The 24,678-nt window shown below is 36.4% G+C and overlaps 1 protein-coding gene across 1 annotated transcript in view; it reads left to right on the plus strand.

Annotated features, from left to right (window-relative positions):
• Positions 1–17,147: 17,147 nt before the first annotated feature.
• Positions 17,148–24,678, plus strand: part of LOC148950698 (tRNA (32-2'-O)-methyltransferase regulator THADA) — a 103,306-nt gene continuing 95,775 nt past the window's right edge. Inside the window, exon 1 of the mRNA XM_089092573.1 lies at positions 17,148–17,164. The gene's annotated coding sequence lies outside the window, so the exon portion shown is untranslated. The remainder of the gene's footprint in view (positions 17,165–24,678) is intronic.

Raw genomic sequence — 24,678 nt, forward strand, 5'->3', positions numbered from 1 at the left:
TTTACCATTTTATCTTGATACTAAGTGTAGTTGGATATTATTTTTACATTCTATAGAATGTAATTTTTTAAGAATAATCCATTGGGCACCTTCTCTCCTAATGCCTTACCAAGATAGAAAAAAGTAGCTAAACTAGAAAAATTTACCTACAAATATTTAAAAAGACTAGGCTATAGAGAAAATTTGGTATATTTTTACCAAATCATATTATTGAGTTAGGAATAAAGTGAATACACTATTTGATACCTTTTTTATGCTGATTACAAATATAATAGCCTAATCATTTCTAATAGAAATGAATTTCAGCCCCCCCCCTTACCTAACATAACCCCCACCTACATAGGCTATGTGCAAATATATATCCTGAATTGACATATATAGGGGGGGGGGGATAAAATTCATTTCCAATAGAAATGATTGTTATATTTGTAATCAGCATAAAAAAAGGCATTGAATGGTATAGGCTATTCACTTTATTTGAAACTCAATAATATGATTTGGTAAAAATTTACCAAAAATTCATCTAAATTTAGGCTAAATGTTGAAAACCCATATGTATTCAACTTGAGATTACTCCATCAATATAATGCACTTAAAATTTCTGATTGAAGTAAAGTAGACCTAGGAATTTTATTATAATAATAATCAATTTAGACAATGAGATTTGCTGCACTATCACAAACTTTATATTGATTGCTTAGGCCTAATTAGGAAGAATAGGAAATGTTTTTTCTCATTATCTAAAGGAAAAACGACCAAGCTATAAGTCAATGCCATTTAAGATTCAGCCCCCATACAGACTTCCATAAAACTAATAGACACAAGGATCTGGTCCACATTTCTAAACAGGGTTAACACATTACTTTTTCTTGAATGATTCAATGAATTTCAAGATTATCTTTTTTTCTTTACCAAATAATGATTATGAGGGTTGAGATAAGTGTTGATCATTAAATGTATAGCAAAGAAAAGCTGAAACTTCTTCATCACACCGAAAACTAAAACATATGCTTAGAAAAAAATAAAACGGAGAAATGAAAGAAACATTTTAGAATTTGTGCATTGCCTATAAAATTACTATTACCTATAAAAACCACTTCCAAATATTTGTTGATGGGTAAAAATGAATGAGAAGGTAGCAAGTGGTGCTTTCCTTTCTCACCTGAAAATTGCAATGGGCGAGAGATTATATAATAATTTATCTATAATGTCTGCTGAGTTAAATGACATAATCATGGCTTTAGAACACCTTAAGGAAAAACAACCTTTGATTGTAAATTCAAATAATATTATCGTATATTCCGAATCTTTATCAAGCCTTGAGTTGCTGGCCTCAGCTCCTCAGTATAAGTTGGACATTGACACTCATCATTGTCTCAGTCTTATAGGTAATCTTGCTTCAAGTGGCATAAAACTTATTTTCAGTATATTCCTAGCCACTCTGGCATAATTTGTAATCATCATGTTGATGAAATAGCAAAAAATGCTATAAATATTTACCAGCCAAGTGGGAGACCAATCCCAATTAGAGATATTTAACGATGGGGGATATCATATATTAATTTTAATAAGATTAATCCTATCCTTTCCCCCTTTCCCAATAAGTATCTTTCTAAAATTTATCATAGAATTTGTTCTGGAACAAATGGACTAAATACCCTTGCATTCTCATATAAGTTTTCTAATTCAAGTGGTTCAATTCCCCTGTCCCCTCTTTGCAGGCATTGTAATATGAATAATGAAACAATTGACCATTGTCTATTTGAATGTAATATGCTGACGTCTGCACAACATACCTGGATTTTTAAACTGTTAAAATGCTTCAAACACCACAAAATCTCACTATCAGCCAAGAGCCTAGCCAACTATACCTGCACACAGAGCACAGAAATCGATATTTATCATCTTTTATTTGAACTCCTTGAGTCAAAAGATCTACTGAACGATCACTTCTTGTTCAGCTCCCGTGCTGTGAACATCTATCCAAATAAATAGCATTTGTAAGTGACAAAAAGGATTATTTATTACGCAACCCAAGTATATTTCGTAAGGAATGTAAGTGATTGCAATTCCTGACCTAGATTCAGTGTGAGATTATCTTTTTAGATTTTGAAATCTCATTAATTCAGTGACCTTGAAAACAATTTCTCGGACTACAAAGCTGTAACTCAAATGTGACGTCACTGCCTGCTTGATTGGATTGAGTTTATATTGGCGACGGTTTTTGGCATTGTTTTGGAGTGGATTTTTTTCTATTGAATATTATTACCGTAAGTGCAATTATGAAATAATGGGTGACTCGGATATTATTTTAAATCCAATATTGAATTTTATTTCTCGATCGATGATCGATGGTATCAAAGTAGAAACAATAATTGCTAAGTCGACAAGCTTTTTCAGTCATGAAACCATTCTAAAGGCAAAGGAAGTCTTACATCAGGTGCTAGAAATTGGAACACGTTTAATAAGATGCCAAAAAGACGATGAAAATGTCCTTGACATTTGTAAGTGGTTATCTACGGCATCGAAAGAAAAACGTAAGATTCCGAAATTCGTGATTTACTCACCGTGTGAAATTCCAACAATTGGTGATGCGATCGTTGCAACATTAACCTGTCACATGAATGAACTTTCCCGTAAAATTGACAGTTTGTCTGATCTAAATAAGCAACATCTCACAGTACAGGCAACTTCTGCCAGGCACTCTTCTGCTCATTGGTCTTGCATCAAGGACCAATCTAATCCTTCTATCTATGCTTTTGTGTTAAAAAATTGCCCGTTCAATCTTTCATCTCTTTTCAGGAAAGATTTTATTGATAAAATATGTCCTGAAGCTGCAAATGATATTTCAGAGGTGAGATGTTCTTCATCATAATGGAAAATTGTCGTAAAAATTAAACCCGCTGCCTCCTCAATTGCTGACCAGATGAAAAAGTTCCAACCTGGACTATTAGCCTCTATTAAATTTCCCTCCTTCATTGGTGTAATAAAAGGCGTACCGACAGAAATGAATGAAAAACACCTTGAGAAAACTATTCCGAAGTGTATCAAAGCTTTGCAGTGTGGTAAGTCACGCGTCTATTAGATATATTTTGAACAACAGAGTGATCTCGATTCTTTTCTGAAAAATTCTGTGAAGGTGGGTTAAGAAAAGTTAACTGTCCAGAATTTCATATTCATACCTAGACGGTGTTTCAGATGCCATCAGCAAGGACATTTTGCTGCTGATTGTAAGAACGCAGAACTGTGCTCTCGCTGTGGTTCCTCGGAGCACTCTTCCACCAGGGATAATCCATGTGTTCGGAACATGTTTTGCATTACATGTAAAGAGTTTAATCACACCTGTTACAGTATCAAATGCCCTGGCAACGTTAAAACCGATAAACGGGCAGCTAAGTAGATAAATGGATATTCGTTTTCTCTCTTGGAACATTAATGGTGGTCTTATAAAAAAAAACCTATTCTTGAAAATATACTTCATAATCATGATATTCTTTGTTTGCAGGAACATTTCCTGACCAACCACAGCCTTAGTTTACTTGACATTAGTGCCACTTTCAAAACTTTCTCGGTTCCAGCTAAACGTAGTGCTTCTAAAGGCAGAGCTTCCGGTGGTATTGCTACTTATGTAGCATCGAATCTTAATTCTAGTGTTTTCTTTTCTTGTGATAGTTTTTTAGCTGTTCGAGTAGTTGAGTGCGTAATAATAAATGTGTATTTACCCACAGATTACAAAGATGAAGATTCGGAGAGAGATTTCGCTTTAGCTGTTAGTAAACTTAGCTCTTGTCTTCGTGATGTCCTTAAACTGAAAATCCCGTGTTTGATTGTAGGTGATTTTAATTGTGATTTAAATTGCGGGTTGTCTTCAGCTTCTATTCGTGCTTTTTTACTTTTAGGAATATTTGGTGATGATTTTAAAGTTCAACAGAAATCTGCCCAGTTTACTTACATTCATTCTTCCTCTTGCACATCTAACCTCGACCATGTTGTGTCATACAACCTTGATATACCTTGTGTTGAGGTAGTTGCCAAATTTCAAGTTTCAGACCATCTTCCTATTGCTTCTAGTTTCAAAGGAGAAGCTTCTCAGATTCCAGTGTTACAGGCTTATACTGCTCACCGGCACAAGTGGTATACTTCTTGCAATTGGAATAATATTGACACATCTCAGTACATCGAAATTTCAGATAGTATTATAAACAAGATCCGAGTTCCATTTCATCTTCTGCAAAAGTCTTCTAATAAAGAAATTAATGAGATTAGATTAACTCTTGATATAAACTCCGCAGAAATCTGCCATGCAATTTTGTGTGCTGAAAAATGGGAAGTTCCTCTTAAAAAAATACGTGCTGGTACCCAAGTTTCCGGGTGGTCCGGAAATCTAGTGCTGTCCAAAGCTTGAGACCGTGCTAAATTCTGGTACAAATTATGGAGAGATTGCCTATGCCCCCGTCAAGGAATAGTCAATGAACTGAGAAAAATGTCAAAGAAACGTTTTTCTAAGGAACTTGCCCTTCATCGATCTAAAATGCAGACACTTTATTCCGAGAAGGTCAGGAATTCATCTGATCTTCTGTGGAAGCTATTACCTCGTACTATATCCTCCAATTTGCCAGACCCGAATGACATTCCATTGTCCGAGTGGATATCCCATTTTTCAAATGAATTTTCTGAGCCTGATCCTGTTTTAGAGTCACAATTTTGTGACGAGCTCTGCAAATTAATTGATGAATCTCCTGATCTTGATTTTTTTGTTACTTGTGACGCTGTTATAAAAGCCGTTTCCCAACTTAAAAAGAAAGTGTCTTGTGGGATAGATAAGGTGAGCACTCTACACATCATTAATGGAAGTTATCTTTTGGTGCGTCATCTCAGCCTTCTCATGCAACTGATATTTGTCACGTGCCTTGTTCCATCCTCGTTCTGCATTGGTGATCTGTCTCCGATTCCCAAAAAAGGGAAATCTGAGCTGCAATGTTCCTCTTTCCGTCCCATCACCATATCTACTACGACATGCCAACTTTTTAAGCTTCTTTTTCTTGATGAGTTAAAACAGAAATGTTATGTTCCCCCATATCAATTCAGTTTTCAGGCTAATCTTGGCTATTCTAATGCTCTTACATCAGTTTTTACTGCCCTCGCTGATACTGAATATTCGGAAGAAAGTGTGATCCTCACCGGAAATGACATTAAACGTGCGTTCGATTCCTTAATTCATTCGTCCATGTTTCTTCATACGGCAAGGCAAGGCGTAAACCCATCAGTTGTCCGTGTTCTCAGAGATTTATATAGGGATCTAAGAGTGCGTTTAAAACTTCCATCCCGTTTTTCCCTGTAGTTGGGTCTTCATTCTTCCCTATATTATTGCATTAATTCTCGTGTGAGGCCAAACTCTTCGATTCCCTTGAATATGCTTGTGAATCTTCACTACCCCATCCTCGTTAAGAAAGGGACTAGACAGGGAGCTATCACTTCCCCAACCCTGTTCAATAATAGTGTCCTGGAAGTGCAGGCAAAGTGTCTTCCTTCAAACATTCTTGGGAGAATCGATATGTCTCTTATTTGTTATGCTGATGACATCCTGAATCTCAGCCGTACGATCCAGCGCATTGAGCAGAATTTCAAAATCCTCAAAGATGAATATTCAAAAATAGGTCTGTCTTTTAATCCTGAGAAATCCGAAGTAATCCTTTTCAATTGGCGAAATCCCTCTACTTCTCTTATAAATATGGACGGGTCTCTTGTTAAACCCTCAGACCATATTACATACCTGGGCCTCCCAATTGGCACATCTATAGGCCACACACGTCGTTTGCTGATTTCTCACTTTGAGCGTAAAATTAGCATTTCTTACGCTGTAATTGTAAAAAGCAAACTACGTTTCAACCATTATATTCTAGCATCCATTTACAACGCCACAGCCCTTCTTCATCTGCTTTACATTGCTCCTTTCTGGAGATTTTTTACAGTTATACATAAAAAGTACCTATAATCAATCTTGATCAGATTTGCTAAATATCTTCTACATTTGCCCACTTGGACAAGAAACCGTAAAATTATTCAATTGTAAAAACTATCTGCCCCTAATATTAGCATTAGTAAATCTCTATCCTGTTTTCAAAGTAAATTTAATCATCCATGGTCAACAATTTGTTCACAATAGTTTTTTTATATTAATGTAATGCATATAGTCACTGTTCATATTAATGTAATGAAGATTTTTCTTTTGTCATGTGTTTGAATTTTCAATGTGTGTTTGTGTCCTTTTTTTTCTTCTTTTTTTCTTTTTTGTTTTCTTTAGTGATTACTCCGTCTACTGTATCTTTTGTACCTTTTTATGACGGGCAATAAATGAATAATAATAATAATAATAATATCTGAGAATATCTAATAAATGAGAGACAACCAAGACAGTAGCTCTGTAGCCCACAGAATGAAACAAAAAGAAGAGGGCTAAATAGTACCAACTGAATAGCCCGCCTGTTGTGAATTAGAAGAAGAAGAATTGCCTTCTATTCAATTGACACTTTATATTTATTAACCTCTAATCTATTGCATTCATTTACTTATTTTTGTTTCGCCACCAGGAGGAGAAAAGCTATAAATTCCAATTTATGATTAAAAATGCTTTGAAACAATCAACCGGCTAGAATAGTTGCATTTTAAAAATATTTGAGACAGCACTTACTAAGCTTTAGCATTAATACCCAGTATTTTAGGGAGTCACAGTCTGTTTCATACCCTGATAATTTTTCGTTTTGAATTTTAATGTCGATCTTTACTTCATAAGGAAATATTTAACCATTAAAAAACTGTTCTTGTTTTTATGTGGTATTGTTCTGTCTGTCAAGGTTTCAATTTTCAATAGAATACAATGTTCCGTTTACATAGCTAAAAATTGCGTCTTTAAAGACGACTGTAAGGTCGAAGACCCGAAGAACAAAGACAAAACAGCTGTGTGGTAAGCTAATAGGATACCACAAAAACCATAAAGTTAGTTGGATCATGCAGTACTATATGTAATCTTCCGAGCAAAGGCAAATAAATTATTAATCTGCTTTTCAATATTTTGAAAGTTTTATTTAGCCATCAAATTATGTTAAGTTCATATGGCACAGATTTTATAATAAAAGAATCCACTGATGAAAAAAAAATCGGATAAAATACCTAAATTTATGAAAATAATTAGATTAAAATCATCTAAGGCTAAAGCATCATGTTCATTCATTTGAAACCTTAATAGAATGTTTCCGATTTTGCCAACGGATGTTTTTAAAGTTGTTTTTTTTTTATTATCAATTGTCTCTATATTATAATCGATGACTGCCGAATGCATGTCGAGAATTGACAAAACTTGAGAGATGGAAAAACAAGAATATTGAGAAATTTGACATTTAACCGGTTATTTTTGTATTATTACTATTAAATAAATAAAATTTAAATTCTGTTCCATTTTCAATATTTTCTTTTAAGTATTTTTTTACTTTTAAACTTAAGTTCGTCGGGAATCGTGCATTGTAAATTTGATTCATTAATTCATATTCATTTCTGATTGATTTAGGTTTGAAATCTAATTTGAATTAACTTTTAGAGAGGTCGAGATTTTTTGGTCTTTTCTATCTTTTCGTTTTTACGCAGCACCGATTTCAGTTTACTGCAAGAAACTGGCAAGAGTTTAACATCTGTAGCTCTTGCAGAGAGTATGGAGTTCCATTTGAATTGAACAGATTCATATTAACGGAGAACAACAGTTCACCAGCTATATAAATCTTGGACCAGACTTGGCCCTTGGTCTTTTTAACTACCCTCTATCCTTTTACTACTGACTTTTTAGTTGAAAAAAGGCTTGTGCCACCTTTATCGGAGTTAGAGTCATCAATAAATTGTAAAACTGTATGATTAGCGGCAAAAAGCTGGCCTATTGCTTTGTCATCACCATACACCAACACCGACGTTTCAGTAGAAAGGTGGAAGTTTTTGATATAATGAAGTGAATACCTTGGCAAAACGAATTTCAGAATGCTAAATTAAAGAGGCACCAGCCCCTTCTGTAAGCTTTGAATGACAGGACATAAATCTACTTGAGTTATATAGGGAGGGCAAGAGGAGACAGATTTTGAAATCACAACGAACCTGTATGCTCCATTTACTTTCCACATTATATAGGATCTGTGTGAAATTTGGCTGTCTAAAATTTGGACTTGACTCACCTTTTTTATCGATTTAGGACTTAGATATCGTTTAGGTGTTAAATCAGGAAGCTTCATCAGTTTAGACCAACAGAAGAGTCATTTTGGAGGTCGTAAAAAATGTTGAGAGCTCGGAGAAGATTCATTTTTGATTGATCACTTTTTGGAAGATGCAGCCTTGCAAGAGAAAGATAGGATTTTATAGTATAATCATCAACACCAGGACTCCTTTGATAATAACAAACAACCTTTTCACTCCAAAAATTTAAGAAAATTAAGCTTGAAGGGTTGCAGGCAGATAAAGTGTCGAGCAGAGGTATATTTTGCATGAATGTTTGGTCCATTTCGCTTTAAAAACTGTCTGTTACCTAAAGGCACATAAGTCTACTGGAATCTGAAAACTGTCCGACTGATCTTACGTTTAGCGGTTTTTGGGCTTCAAAGGAAAAAGGAAATGGCTTCCTTTACTACGAGTACTGGTTTTAGGTTGTGGAGATTTTAGGTTGGTTTTAGGTTATCGGATATTTTGCAAAAACAAGAATTTGGATATGGCTTTGTTTAAGCTGTTTTGTTGGTTATAATTTTTCAGCTTTAGGAGTCTCTACTATGTTCCTGAAATCGGTGCAACTGTCAACATGAATCAGCAAACTTTCTTTTTAAAGTTGCTCTGATAAAAATTTGCCGTGACTTTGTGTCTCCGATGATACACATGGAATATTTTTCCATAATCCCATTTCAAATAGGGTACAACATAATTTTTGCAGGATGTAATTCATTGCTTTGGAAGCCTTCCTCCATGATATTATATTCAGTTTCTTACAGTAAAGTTTCTTCATTGTCACAAAAATGTACAAAGTTAGTTGCTTTTTTTTACTCATAGTATAGTTTGATTACGAACTCACAAAAAATAACCTGGCCATCCGAAGCTTAGTTTTTGTTTGAACCCTACCCAAAATCCACATTTCCGATTGAGAATAGGAAAATAAAACTGTTTTATTAAAACATGAGCAAGGAGCTGTGGAAGTACAGGGGTGACAAATATATTTGACCAGTCTTGCTAGTTTAATATAGGTCATAGCCAAACTATAACATAGCCACTAAGTAAAAACAACAAGGTAATTTTTGGAATATAGCCCCCCCCCCCCCCACCCTTAGAAGAAAATTGAAGTACCCAACTTGGATACAGCTAATTTTTGAAATGAGTGAAGACTTCACATGTGTTGCTCTTAGACAATTTATAGCTTCTATTTGCACGGAATCAGGACTTTACTTAATTTCATGCTGAGCAATTACTTTGTTCACAAACTTAGCTTTTAATTAGCTTACTTTTTCATTGACTCAAAAATAAACTCGTTTTGGAAACTTGTCTCTGAAATTTTGCCCCTTGGACTTTGCCTATATTTATTCCAATAAGTGCTTGGCTTTTTCTAGCACGGAATTAAGACATAGCTTTTTTTATATGTCCGAGTCAAGACTTAGATCGTTCGTGCATCAATTTTGTTTGAATTTAGACTGAAGTTATTTTCACTACCTTTACACGTACAATTTTTGCGGTTGACAGAAGAAGTTTGGAACCACATTGACTGTGATTGCAAGAATGTAAGCGACTAAATTTCTTTTCATCCATCATTATGGAACAAAGATAACTAACAGATATTTAGTAATCTTTGAAAATTATTGACTTCTGGGAACAGCCAAAAAAAATTTTTATGTTCCACTAGTTTATTTTTTTTTTATCATAGAAAATTTACCCGGGAATCATTATCAAACAGTTCATGGTAATGAACTGTAAGTAAGGAGTGACCCGGCTCAACGGTAACCGAAACTCTAAAAAACGGAATTTTGATACCAAAAGATACATCAAAAGAATTGGATTTTAATTCTGATTTCAAATATATAAATTTCATAAAGTTTAATCTTACCCATCAAAAGTTACGTGCCTGAGAAAATGTGTCTGATTTTTTGGTTACTTTTTAAGTGACCAAAAAAAGTGGAGGGCAACTAGGCCCCCTCCCACGCTCATTTTTTTCCAAAGTGACCCAATCAAAATTTTGAAATAGCTTTTTTGTTTAGTATGGCCGAAAATGTGATAAATATGTCTTTTAGGATGACTTAATCCCCCCGAAGCCCCGGGGAGAGGGCTGAAAGTTATGAACTTTACCCAATGTTAACATATAGCATTGGTTATTGGGAAGTATACAGACGTTTTCAGGGGGAATTTTTCTGGTAGTGGAGGATGGGGGTTGTGGGGGGTTATGTGGAAGGATCTTCCCATGAAGCAAGTTTTCATGGGGGAAGAGACATTGCTATGAAGGGGGTGCCGGATTTCCCAGCGTTATTTAAAAAAAAAATCAGAAATTAAATATAAAAAAAACAAGTTTATCAACTGAAAGTAAGGAGCAACATCAAAACTTAAAACTTAAAAATTGGGTTCACCCCCTAGTCAATACCTCGCTCTTTAAGCCAAACCTGTTTTAGTACTTTCATAAGGGCTATTTATTCTAATTGTGCCTTTGTGATTAAGGGGTCATTTTTAAAGAATTGGAACACGATTTGAACTTAACGTAAAGAGCGAAGTATTGACTAGGGGGCGAACCCCATAATATACGTAACAAAAATATACGAATATAGAAATTCGTTACGTAAGTTAATTTGTAAATTACGTCAGAACCAAATTTAGAGACAGACATTTAGCAAAAGAAAAGTAAAATTTTTATGCAAATTTTGTTTACTTATTCAATGACGGTGATCCAAAATAAAAGCTGCATTAACTAAAAAAAGATCAGAAATTAAATAAAAAAAACAAGTTTTTTAAACTAAAAGTAAGCAGTGACATTAAAACTTGAAACGAACAGAAATTATTCCGTATATGGAAGGGGCTGTCCCCTCCTCAACGCCTCGCTCTTTACGCTAAAGTTTTTTATTGTTAATTAACGGCTATTTATTCTTATTAACGGCCTTTGTGATTAAGGGGTCATTTTTAAAGAATTGGAACACGATTTGAACTTAATGTAAAGAGCGAGGTATTGACTAAGGGGCGAACCCCATAATATACGTAATAAAATATACGAATATAGAAATCCATTACGTAAGTTAATTTGTAAATTACGTCAGAACCAAATTTAGAGACAGACATTTAGCAAAAGAAAAGTAAAATTTTTATGCAAATCTTGTTTACTTATTCAATGACGGTGAGCCAAAATAATAGCTGCATTAACTAAAAAACGATCAGAAATTAAATAAAAACAAACAAGTTTTTTAAACTGAAAGTAAGGAGTGACATTAAAACTTAAAACGAACAGAAATTATTCCGTATATGGAAGGGGCTATCCCCTCCTCAACGCCTCGCTCTTTACGCTGAAGATTTTTATTGTTAAAAAAATAGAGTTGTGAGAAAGTCAAACTTTAGCGTAAAGAGCGAGGCGTTGAGGATGGGACAGCCCCCTTCATATACGGAATAATTTCTGTTCATTTTAAGTTTTAATGTTGCTCCTTACTTTCAGTTTAAAAAACTAGTTTTTTTTATTTAATTTCTATATTAAAAGCCATTCAAGTTTTGTTGTTTAGATAAATGCTCTCGTAAGCCAAGATCAGTGCCACGTTGTTTGACTAGCTAATGTAATTCATACTGTTATTTTAGGTGGCACATTTAAATATTAAAATTCCGTGCAATTTCCTCAGCCATTCTTTTTTAATTGCATCCTTGGTTGATTTTCTCTTTTAAAAATGTTGCCTTGGTTGCATTCTCGCTTTAACGACCATTTGTTTTGGATATAAGAACACTGGACGGTGCTAGCGCACACAAATTTGAAAGCCATGACTGCGGCTAAGGTAATACGGGTCTCGTACTGTGTTTGCAAAGTGGTTTTGACCTTAGCTTTGATAATACGGGACCCAAAGATCGAAACTTGCTGTAGCAACACACTGCAAGGCCGATACTGCGAGGGACCTTAGTCAGTGCTTCCACTATGTCGGATTTTTCCGACATTGTCGGATTTTCGGCCCTCTTGTCAGACAAAAAACTATCGTGTCGGACTTTGGAATTTTGTCGGATTTTCAGTAAAAAACGGATATTTTTCGGATTTGTGTATTTTTCTAGATTGCTGGAGTCTCCAACTCCAATAAAAAGGATTTTCAAACTAGTAAAATTAGAAGGCCAATTCTGTTAGGGATTTTCAGAAAGTCATTAGCCTTAGCGGCGACAGTTTGACAAGGTACAATTTTGGAAAATTTGCACATGCTGTGCTTCAGTCTGCTCTGATATTTCAGTTAATTTCAAGATCTGAGGAAAGTTAAGGTGAGACTTTTTTCCAAGGCCAGTATAAGATTAGAAAGTCTATTGCCAACATACGAGTAGTAGCCTAAAGGAGAGCTAGGCAACCATGGTTTAGTGACACCATGTGCTTTACAGGTTCAGAATGTTTTAATGTCTCAAAATGGCCTACTCAAAAGAATAATGCAAGTTGGGTGTGGGTCTAGGTATATAGATCGGTAAAAGACTGGTAATTATGGAACTCTTCTTGAAGTCAAGTTTAATTCTAACAGAGAAATTACCCATAATTTGTCCAGAACTGATCTGCGAAGCACTACTTGAACCATCGTAGCTATCCTGAGCAGCACTATGGCCACTCAGGATAGAATAAATGGATTCTGCACCAAGCAGGATAGCCTACATATACCCTGCATGGGCTGCATGTGTCTGGAACCGGGGTATGGAAGGAGAAAAAAAAGTTTCTCTGAGCAGTAGGCTATAGCTAACCAGTCAGTAACTCTACTATTTTGCGATCATCACCCAGCCCAGGCAACTTCCTCTAATGAGAGAATCTGTCTCTTGTCAGTAATGCCCAAAGTGAAATTATTCCCAAGCACAGCTAACTTCCCCTTAGGAGAAAAATTGGTAGATCTTCTCCTGAGTGGAAATTAGCTCTCTCGGGACTCTATCTCGTTTTGGGCATTCACTAAGTAGTAGCATATCCGCTTATCAGGCAAAGTTGGCTCTATTGCGCGACAGTCTCAAAAGAGTAGAGTTCCTGACTGGCTATAACTAGGGTATCCTACAAGGAAGGTTTAAAAGGTCAAGAGGGTTTCAATTTCCTTTAAGGCTACTCTGACTATCGTACAGTTGATTTGCACAGGCTTTTTCAGGTTGGTGTAGCCTGTGTCATAGATTAGTTTTGTTTTAATATATCAAAAAGTGTCATAGGCTACATAATTCACATTCGTTTTTTCTTTTCTTTTTTATACTATTGAGATCAAGAAAGCTACAATTATTCAGTCAAACTGTATTTAAAACAGCAAACCTATCATCTAGGAGATTAATTCAATATCATCTACACAATTATTCAATGTGCTTCACAGGTTCATCTTTTGCTAATATCTCTGTTAAAATGGCATTATGATTTAAGAAGAGCAGCTTTCAACAGTGAAGAGACAGTGAATTTCTTTCTTTTTGAAGTAAAGCATACTTTATAGATCCTTTGCTGTAATACACTTATTACATTTTACTTATCAAGTCTGCTTGCAGGAAGTACCATCATGTCGGACAGCTCGTCATCTTCTGAAACTGACATTGAATATCTTAGTGGGGAAGAAAGGCGGAAAAGAAAGGGAGAAGAAAAAAGATCCTCCCCAAGAAATAAGGCTCAGAGGAAAAAAGCCAAATTCAGACACAGCTGGCTGAATGTCCCTGAATTTAAAGGATGGCTTGCAAAGGACAAGTCTTCTGATGAAAAGGCTTTATGTTCGCACTGCAGTCAGTGCTTGTGTTGTGGTAAATCCGAACTCCGAAAACATGCAAAGAGTGCAAAGCACAGTAAAAGTATAAGGAAATTAGAGGCTTCAAGAAAGCTCACTACAAGGATTGATCATGTCCTTACCACAGACAAAACGAAGAAGAAAGAATAAAGGCCAAGTTGGCTGCTTTCATTGTCGAAAACAATCTGCCTTTATCATTTATAGAAACTCTTGTACCTTTTCTGAAAAGTTTGCCACAAAAGGCTGTTGTTGAAAAAATTAGGCTGGGCAAGCAAAATATGACAAATGTGATCAGACAGGCATTAGGACCGCACTACAATGAAATTTTGTGTGATCAGTTGAGATTGACGCCTTTTTCTATCATTATTGATGAAACAACTGATGTGGCAGTAAAAAAACAACTTGCAATTGCAGTTTTATTCTGCAAAAAGGATTTCGAAGTAGAAGTCGACCTTCTAGATATGGTTGAGTTTTCCAACGGGAAGGGGGAAACTATTTTCAATCTGCTATGCGAAGTTCTTGAAGATAAAAAATACCTACGGATAACTGGGTTGGGTTCTGTGCAGACACTTGCAATACAATGTATGGGTGTGAGAACTCCGTTGTCAGCCGAATCAAAGAAAAATTCCCATTCTGTGACGCGTGTCAAGTGCAGCAGCTATTCTATTGATTTGGTGGCTTCTTATGCTTTCAAACAATTGCCAAAGCAACTGGAAGGTCTACATCGGACTGTGTACAATCGCTCTTACATGAATGCCAAAAGGTGCTCTGAGTTTGAACTACATCAGCTATTTACTGACACCCCCGTCCTGAACGTGCTTGCCCCAGGTCAGACAGGCTGGTTATCACTTCGGATGTGCGTTCAGCGACTATTGCAGAATTGGGATGCACTTTGTAGCTACTTTCAGTTAGTAGTAGCTGAAGATCCCACTCACACAAACGACAGGGCATGGCAAGCCCTAAAGAATCCACTGCTTCGGATTCAGCTTGAGTTCCAGCTCTATGTACTGGAGCTGTTTACAGATTTTAATCTTCTTTTCCAAAGTGAAAAACCGTTGTTCCACAAAATAAAATTAGAGGTGGAGTTACTCTTGAGAAAACTGGCCATGAATGTCATGAAGACCAGCTACGTCAGATCAACCTCGCCCTTGAATCTTGACCCCGACAACGCAAGTGAATACCTTGCAGTGGAAGATGTGTACTTGGGAGTTGCAGCTCAAGAGTCTCTTCAGACCTTGCAATCAGACCCGAGTACAAAAGCAGATAAACGTGAAGTGAAAGTCATCTATGAATGTACTCGGAAGTTGTATATAGAGGCGATGAAGCACATGAAGCAGCGATTTTCATTTGAAGATGAACTGTTTACATTGTGCGAAATACTTGACCCTGTGAAACCTTTGGATATCGGTGCTGTCACTCTTCTCCAAAAGATCCTTCAGCGGTATAAGGCTTCATCGTGGGATGCACGAAAAATTATAGAAGAATGGCGGAGTCTACTGATCTTTGATCTTCCAGATGTGACAGACGTCTGTGGTTTCTGGCTCCATGTGGCTTCTTTGAAGACGCCAAATGGTACGCAGAGATTCCTCAACATAGGGGGGGGGTTGTGCAGCATCGTTGGACCTTGCCGTTTTCGAACGCAGTTGTAGAGTGGTTCTTTTCTACGTTGAAAGACGTGAAAACAGATCAAAGGAATTCGCTCAAAAGTGTGACCCTTACCTCTATCATGCAGGCCAAGTCTGGCATGAAAAAAAATAAACAGGTATCCCGCGACTTAGAGGTCGAGGCTCCCCTCTTAAAACGACTCAAGTGTGTTAGAGCAAACGCGACGGCAGACGAGTGCGTTCAGTCTAGTGGAACTGCAGCTTTAGTTTAAGTTAGGTGCAGATGAAAGACGTAAGAGGGTAAGGAGCATAAGTGAATGTTTAAGCTGTAAGTATCTCCCCTAAAATAAAAGAAAAATCGAACACCCTGTTTTGCATTACTTTTCTCCTATTTCGGATGTCCCGACACAGCAAAAACCGCTGGGGTGATAGTGAGAGCGGAAACGAGAGACATTTTCTTATGCCTCTACAATCAGGTTTACATCGCTCGTTCGGACACAGACCTGTGGAGTTGTGCAATCTACAATGCAGCAGCTACAGCGTTTTTTTTTTTCTTCTTTTGAATATGCGAAACTATGGCCAAAGACTGCCATACTTGTTTAAATTAATAGTCTGATTTTTTATACCAGTTTTCCAATAAATGAATACTCATGAGTAGCTAAGCATTTTTGAAATCGTCACCGCGTTCGTCACCTTCGTAGAGAGCGTGTACTGGACTGGACCATTAGGTCCATAAGGTATAACACTGTCTAGAACGTGGTCAAGATCGCCGCACAGCAGCCCAAGAAGAAGTAGAAGTTGCTCTCGGCCATTTGATCCGATGGAAAAAAAGGCAAAGCAGAAGGTAAAATAGTAGGGAAAACAAAATAAACAGGCTTTTTTACGGCCAGAAGAGGGATTTTGGTTCACAATTTCGGTTTTTCGACGAAATTCCGAATTTGTTGCAACTTCTTTTTCTTCTTGAAGCGGTTGACGGCGTTTTGAAAAAATACTGTCTTGGCTAATGGTCCACGGCGTCTGAACCGCAAATAGCTGCGTCGTCAGCGCAAGGAATTTCTACTGCGACTGCGTGCTAAAAGAAGGGCCAAAAGGATGAAAGCGGGAGTAGCGGGATCGGATCGGGGAACTCAAAGGCGACTCACTGCATCCTTTTCAGCCTAACACAACAGCAAGCTGAAATTGCCAAAATCATTTGGAGAAGAAGAAGTTTGGGAAACCATTTTGAGCTGTTCTGAAGGTCTATAAATTGTGTAGAAAATGAGAAGTTCTTGTAGTCGGACTTTTGTCAGATTTTTCGGTTCAAGTCGGACATTTTTCGGATTTCGGACAACCGCGGTGTTGGAAAAATAGTCGGATTTTCTGTGGTCGGGTGTCGGAATTTTCAGGATTTTCAAAAAGACGGAACAGAAATCTAGTAGGAACAAAGTGGAAGCACTGACCTTAGTAGTCATGAAGTGTTGTTAATCCGATTACTTACGTAATCATTTGCGCTGATTCACGAAAATTCAGAAGGGGGGGGGGGCCAGGATTTTTAATGAAGACAAAGAAAAATGCAGGACCCAGAGATCCACCCTGCTTGTAACAACACACTACTGGGTTGACATTGGGAGCTTGGTAGTAAAAAATTGGTTTTAATCCAGTTGCTTACTTAATTTTTTTTTACTTACTTAATTTACTTTACTTGATCTATTTACTTATTTAACTACTCACTTAATCTTTGGTAAATTTGGGGCAATTTAAATTATTGATCTACAACTACAAATAGGCAGGGGCATTGTTTGGGGGTGGCAGTTGCCCCCCCCCCCCATAATGTGGAGAAAAAATATTATACATCCCATGCCATTTGACTATCCAGATATGGACCCCTCTTGCCCCCCCCCCCCTCAATAAAAATGCTGGAGATTTGCCCCTGCAAACAGGGTGAACATACTCCTTGATGCCTTATTTAGGCTCTGTCTGAATATAATAATCACTTTGATTGGAAATTCAATTTTAAGCCCTTTACAGAACCTCAAAGGTATACCTTTTAATTAAAACAAACTTTAAAAAAAAAAAAAAAGTAAAAGTCATATTAAAATTAAGATCAGAAGAAATGAAAACTTACAATAACTCAAAACAACCAGAAATCATAGGCATCACAATAGCCTGTCTAAGTAAAAAACAATGTTGACACAATGTATTATTTATTTTATTTTTGTTTAGACCAAGGCACTTGTACTGAAAGAGTTGTCATAGAAGCTTCAAAAAGGGCTCAGTTGATTGAAAATTCAAAGGGCTTGTGCCTTTTTTAATAGTCTCCTCAAAGTGATTTGAGGAAAACTAGTAGGCCTACCCCTCTGACACCCACAATTTCCCCAAACACATCCCATAAAAATTTTGAGATAGCCATTTTTTTTACATAGTTAAAAGGTCTGGAAATTTTGCCTTTGAGGATGACACTCCCCCCACAGCCCTCAGGACAAGAGTTGTAAGTTATGTCCTGGGGGCATATAAGTTTTATAGAAACTTCAAAAAGGGCTCATTCAGTTGGAAATTGAAAGGAATAATGCCATTTTTAATATTCAAAAGTGATTGGAGGGCAACTAACCCCCCTCTCACGCTCACTAGTTCCCCAAACACATCCAATCAAAATTTTGAGATAGCCATTTTGTTTGATGTAGTTGAAAAGTCTGGAAATTATGTATTTGAGGATGACACTCCCCCCACAGCCCTCAGGTCAAGGGTTATGAGTTTGCCCTGGGGGCATATAAGTTTTTTTTTTTATAGAAGGCATTGTCATAGAAACTTCAAAAAGGGCTCATTTGATTGGAAATTGAAAGGACTAGTGGCCTTTTTAATAGTCAAAAGTGATTGGAGGGTAACTAACCTTCCTCTTGTGCCCACCATTTCCCAAACACATCCAATCAGAATTTTGAGATAGCAATTTTGTTTGAAGTAGTTGAAAGTTCTGGAAATTAGGTCTTAGAGGATGACAAAAAGAGCTAGTGCCCTTTTTAATAGTCAGAAGGGATTAGAGGACAACTAACCCCCCTCTCATGTGCACCATTTCCCCAAACACATCCAATCAAAATTTTGAGATAGTCATTTTTTTCAACATAGTTAGAAGGTCTGGAAATTAGGTCTTTGAGGATGACACGCCCCCCCCGTCCCTCCCTCTCGCCTCAGGGCAAGGGTGGTAAGTTATTCCTTGAGGCCATATAAGGTTGTTTTTTTTTATAGAAAGTGCTGTCATAGAAACTTCAAAAATGGCTCATTAGATTAGAAATTGAAAGGACTAGTGCTCTTTTTAACAGTCAAAAGTTATTGGAAGGTAACTAACCCCCCCTCATGCCAAATGGCTATCATTTTGAGATAGCCATTTTGTTCAACATAGTAGAGGGTCCAGTTTGTCATCTTCAAACACATATTTACTTTATAATACATATAATCATCATAATTACCAATTACCAAAACACATCATTACTATATATGGTTTTTATAGAAAGTTTTGTTGTAGAAACTTCAGAAAGGGTGCATTCAATTGGGAATTGAGAGGACTACTGCCCTTATTAATAGTCAAAAGTGATCAGGGGCAAATGCCCCCCCCCCCCACGCACCCATCACTTCCCCAAATACTTCCAATCAAAATTTTGATATAGCCATTTTTTAATGTAGTTGATAGGTCCAGAAATTATGTTTTTGAGTATGACCCCCCCCCCCACACAGCCCTCAGGGTTAAGGTTGTAAGTTATACCCTGGGGGTATATAAGTTTTTTTTTATATAAACCATTGTTGTAAAAACTTCAAAAAAAGTTCATTATTGCCTATTGGAAATTAAGAGGGCTATTGCCATTTTTAATAGTCAAAAGTAACTGGAGGGAGAATCCCCCCCCTCCAACGCCTATCATTTCCCCAAACACCTCTGCTCAACATTTTGATATGGCCATTTTGTTCAATGTAGTTGTAAGGTCTGAAAATTATGTCTTTGAGGATGACACCCTAACCCTCAGGGCAAGGGTTGCAAGTTATGCCCTGGGAGAATATAAGGTTTTATAGAAAACATGGTCATATAAACCTCAGAGGGACCTCATTGGATTTGTAATCAGACACTCTAGTGCTCTTTTTAAGATCCAAAGTGATCAGAGGGCAGCTATGCCTCTCATCATCTCTCATATCCCATGCCCATCATATCCCATAACAAATATCCAAGCAAAGTTTTGAGACATCAATTTTTTTAGCATTGTTAAAAGGTTCAGTTGCACAACAATGGTTGTAGTAGCATTAGTAGCAGTATGCAAATAGCACCTTTTTTCAACATCCCCTTCAACACATAATGAAATTTTTAGCTTAATACTATCAACTGGTACTAAAGCATTGCTGATATGTCCTCTTGACAACCTATATGGGCATACTGTGTTTTGATTTATTTCAATTCAGTTACAATATTGCCCAACATTTTACCTTAATACCCTTAGGTTCATTAGTTTTAGTAGTAGCAGTAGAAGTACAGTCAATAGGAGTAGTCTTAGTTTTAGTAGCAGTAGTAGTAGTAGCAGTAATAGTAATAGTAGCAGTAGTTTTAGGAGTAGAAGCATTAGTATTATGATATAAATGTTGTCTTTTAGTTAGTTCAACATCCCAGAACAAGCATTGCAAGAGTTAATTTCACACACAAAACTTTTCCTAAGATATTGCTGATATGCCCTTTGACAACCTGCATATGGATGGCAGGTTTTCATCCATACAACAGAAATATTCTCTGAAAATTTCACTTTCATACCTTCATGGGTTGTGGATCTTGAGCTAGCCAGATGACACTGTATGTATTCATTTAATGCTGCTTCTATGGTTACTGCAACTAATAACACTCATTGCATTAAGTTGAAACTTTATAGAACATTTAGGAGTTTCAATGAAATGAAAAACCTATATGCATGCACGTATTAAAAGGGGATATAAGCACTATATGGCATATAAGGACATAGGCAGTGATGCTCTATCATAGCTAGTATTATCATTGCTATTTTATAGGAGCTAATTTGATTGAAAATTCCCTCCTCTTTAGATCATAATTTTCCAGACATTTCCAATCAAAGTTTTAAGACAACCATTTTGTTTAGCATAGCTGAATGGTCTAATAACTAAATCTTCAGGGTTATTGGGTTGGTAAACCCCCCCCCCCCCCATAGTTATGTAATTTACCCATTATGCTTAAAAACTAAATGTTGCTTTAAAATTAAATCGAAACGCCCTGTTTGTATGCTGGTTGCCAATAAGATATCTCAGCAATATACCAAGAACAACTAAGGGCATTAAGTTTAAATTTTTGGGGCTACTTCTATTACTACTTTTGCTCTTAAAACTGTATTACATCAAAAGAGTGCAAGTGTATCCAGGCTGTGAAAGAGTATAAATATATTTTTTGGGGGAATGGTATTGACTTTTATTTATCAGGTCAACTAGAGGATGTATATGACTAAATTAAACACTACTTTTGTGTCATGATTTTCAAAAGAATTTATGCTGTTAAAAATTGCTTAAAAAGTTTCTCCAGCATATAAATAGCAGGCCAAACTATAAATTCTTAAAGGAAAACCTGAAAGATTCAAACTATTATTCTCTTTTTTCCCCTGAAAAAGACTATGTCAATATAAAAAGAACAGAAATTAATTAAAAAACTTTTGCACAAAATAAGTTTTTTTTTAAGTAAAGGACTCCCTTAATCCAAAATTGAACAAAAATAGAATCAAATAATCTACCAAGCATACAACTACCACAAATTAGCATCAATAAATAGATGAAACCCAAAACGAACAGAAATTAAAACAATAAAAAATACTGAAAAAAATTCTTTTAAATGTTTTTACTTTTATAACTTTAAGAAATCAAAAATTAATGAAGGTTTTGAGAAATATATATCAGCATACGTAGGCCTATATTAAACTGACAATGCACATTTCTTTCAGTAAATTCATTTGAAATTTTTTCAGTAAAGTACAAATTATATTCTGGCTTTGAGAAAGCATAGGGGTTTTGAACCCTACTCTTGTTAATTTCTGCTCGTTTTGAGTTTTACTCTGTTATTTATTTTAATTTCTGTTAATTTGGGTTTCATTTTATTTACTGATACTGTTTTGTTGTAGTTGTATGCTTGGTAGATTATTTGATTCTATTTTTGTCCATTTTTGGTTTAATGGAGTTTTTTCCTTTTTTTGAGACACTTATTCTGTGGAAAAAGTTTTTTTTAAATTAATTACTATTAAAGAATAAATGAAGCACAAAATAAATAGAAATTAAATAAGCAATCATAGAAAATAAACATACAACAAGTACTAGTATAAATGAATAAATAAATCTTTAAAAAGTAAAACTTAAATTGAATGTGCAAATCAAGCTTAAAACAAACAAAAATCACTTCAAACAAGAGTTTGGATACTGCCTCCTTGCCTAACTGTAAAAGTCTAAAACCTTTTCTCAAAACAAGGGCCAGGGGCCAGTTCTCATAATTTTTGGAATGAAATATCATTAATAGATTTTTTATGGGGGAGGGGGTTAGGACATGGAGGGTGGACCAGCCCCCATGATTTTTGGAATAAAATATCATTAATAAGTTGTTTTTTTTGTGATGCGGGGGTTGGCTGGCCATGGAGTTTTTTATAAGTTTTTTTTTGGGGGGGATGGGGGGGCGTTAGGCCATTGAGGGAGGGACAGCGGTCAGGTCCCATGATTTTTGGAATAAAATATCGTTAATAAGTTTGTTTTTTCTTGGGGGGGGGGCATGGAGGGAGTGTCAGCTCCCTTTATTTTGGAATAAAATATTGGAAATAATTTTTTTTCTGGAGGGAGGGGTTTAGTTCCCATGATTTTTGGAATTAAATATTGTTAATAAGTTTTTTTTGTTGGGGGCATGGAGGGAGGGCCAGGGGTCAGCTCCCATGATGTTTGGAGTAAAATATTTTTAATTTGTTTTTATTTGTACAGGGGTAGGGCAGCAGAGGGAGGACAGGGGTCAGCTCCCATGATTTATCGCTGATAATTTTTTGGGGGAGGGGGATTGGGCCATTGAGAGTCAGGGGTCAGCTCTCATAAGTTTTGAAATAAAAAATTGTTGATAAGTTTTTTGTGAGGGGGGGGGGGTTCGGGGGTTGGGCCATGAAGGGCGACGGGCAAGTTCCCATAATTTTTGGAATAAAGCATTGTTACTAGTATTTTTGTGGGGGGAGGGGGAGTCAGGCCATGTAGGGAGGGCCAGCGGTCAGTTCCCATGATCTTTGGAATAAAATATTGTTAATAAGTTTTTTTTGGAGGGGGGGAGGAGGATCAGGTCATGGAGGGTGGGTCAGGGGCCAGCTCCCTTAAGGTTTGGAGTAAAATATCATTAATAAGGTTGTATTTTTTAGTGGAGGTGGGTGTTGGGCTTATCTGATCTTTGAACTTTTTAAAAACCCTTGCATCCAAACCTTACATGCCCCCAGGGCATAACTTACAACACTTACAATTAAAAAGCGAAGTATTAAAAAGGAATCAAGTAGCCTAGTGTGTTCATATTGTCTTTGGAATCACCATACAATGCCAATTCTTTTGATGTATAAATTGTTATCAAAACTCCTTTTTTTAGAGTTTGGTTTACTATTGGGGTTCCTTCCTACTTGCAGGTTGTTAACACAAATTGTTCATTAAAAGTTATGGCTGTTTTTGCGTTTTTGGTGAATTTTGTTTTGGGAAAAATGGATCAGACAAAGAAAAAGAATAAGGACTAAAGAATCTTCATTAAACATTGCGTAACAAATTAAATTAAGGGCTCCAGCATATTTGAAACATCGAATTTGACATTGTCATGAATACTTGTCAAATCACCATCAGAAAAGCTGGTGAGTATATAGTCATATTGACTGAAGCATGGCATGCAATTATCTGGACGTTTGGTTATTAAACATCTGCCAGCTAAGTTTGTTTCAAGGGTGTAAAGTTTTGATCAAAAGCAGAGTTGCGTGAGCATCATTCAAGACCTGTTGAATGACGTCATGGTTGGGCATGTCCGTTCAAAAGGGTCATAACTGGTGACAAAATAAGGGTATATGGCTATGACATCAAAACCAAAGTGTCATCCTCTTAATGGATGCATCCAGAAGAATCAAGGCCAAAAATTGACTGCAATGCTGGAAGAGGTCAAGGCAATAGTGATAGGCTACATAACAATTCCTTTGAATATCTAAAATAGTGGTGAAATAAGTGTATAATGTCTGAGGGGGATAACTTTAAAGGAGATAGAATAGTTGTTACTGGATAAATTAATATTTTCCCAGGAAGATAAAAATTAATGTTTTTGTTTAAACAAACCTCTAAGGTACGTTGGAAAGTTTGGACCTAAAAATGCACTTTTTGAGGCTTTGGAAATTCAAGCTTTCTTATAATAATAGTCATTGACAGGTACTTTAAAATTACTGGGCTTTACTTGTTTGGAATCAGAGGCAACACTATAGCGTTGCCTATTGCAAAGGCCATACCTCTCCAATGTTTTATTATTTATTTATTTATTATTTTTTTTCCCCCAGAGACACTTCATATAGAAGAGGTCGTCGTAAAAACTTCACACAGGGCTCAGTCGACGTGCAATTAGGAGCTCTAGTGCCCTCTTTAAGGGTCAAAAGTGATTGAAAGGCTACGAACACTCCTTCCACGCCCACAATTTCCCCAAACTAACCCGACCCAAAGTTTGAAATAACCATTTTGTTCTATATTGTTGACTTTCATATAGAAATTATGTTTTGAGGAGAACACTCCCCCACAGCCCTCTGGGCAAGGGTTGTGAGGTATGCCCTGGGGGCATATAAGGTTTTTATTGAAATGTTTGTCGTAGAAATTTGAAAAAGGGCTTATTCGATTGAAAATTTAATGGGCTAGTGCCCCTTTTAATAGTCGGATGTGATTGGAGGGCAACTAACCCCCCTCTCACGCCCACCTTTTCCCCAAACACATCCAATCAATATTTTGAAATAGCTATTTTGTTCAGTGTGGTTGAAAATTCTGGAAATTAGGTCTTTGAGGATGACCCCCCCCCCCCCCCCTCACAGACCTCGGGGCAAGGGTTGTAAGTTATGCCCTGGGGGCATATAAGGTTTTTATAGATTAATTAAAAACTTTTTCCA

This window comes from Artemia sp. Qi Xiang Cuo, chromosome 7 (assembly GCF_049724085.1).
Source record: "Artemia sp. Qi Xiang Cuo chromosome 7, ASM4972408v1, whole genome shotgun sequence".
Lineage (NCBI taxonomy): Eukaryota > Metazoa > Arthropoda > Branchiopoda > Anostraca > Artemiidae > Artemia > Artemia sp. Qi Xiang Cuo.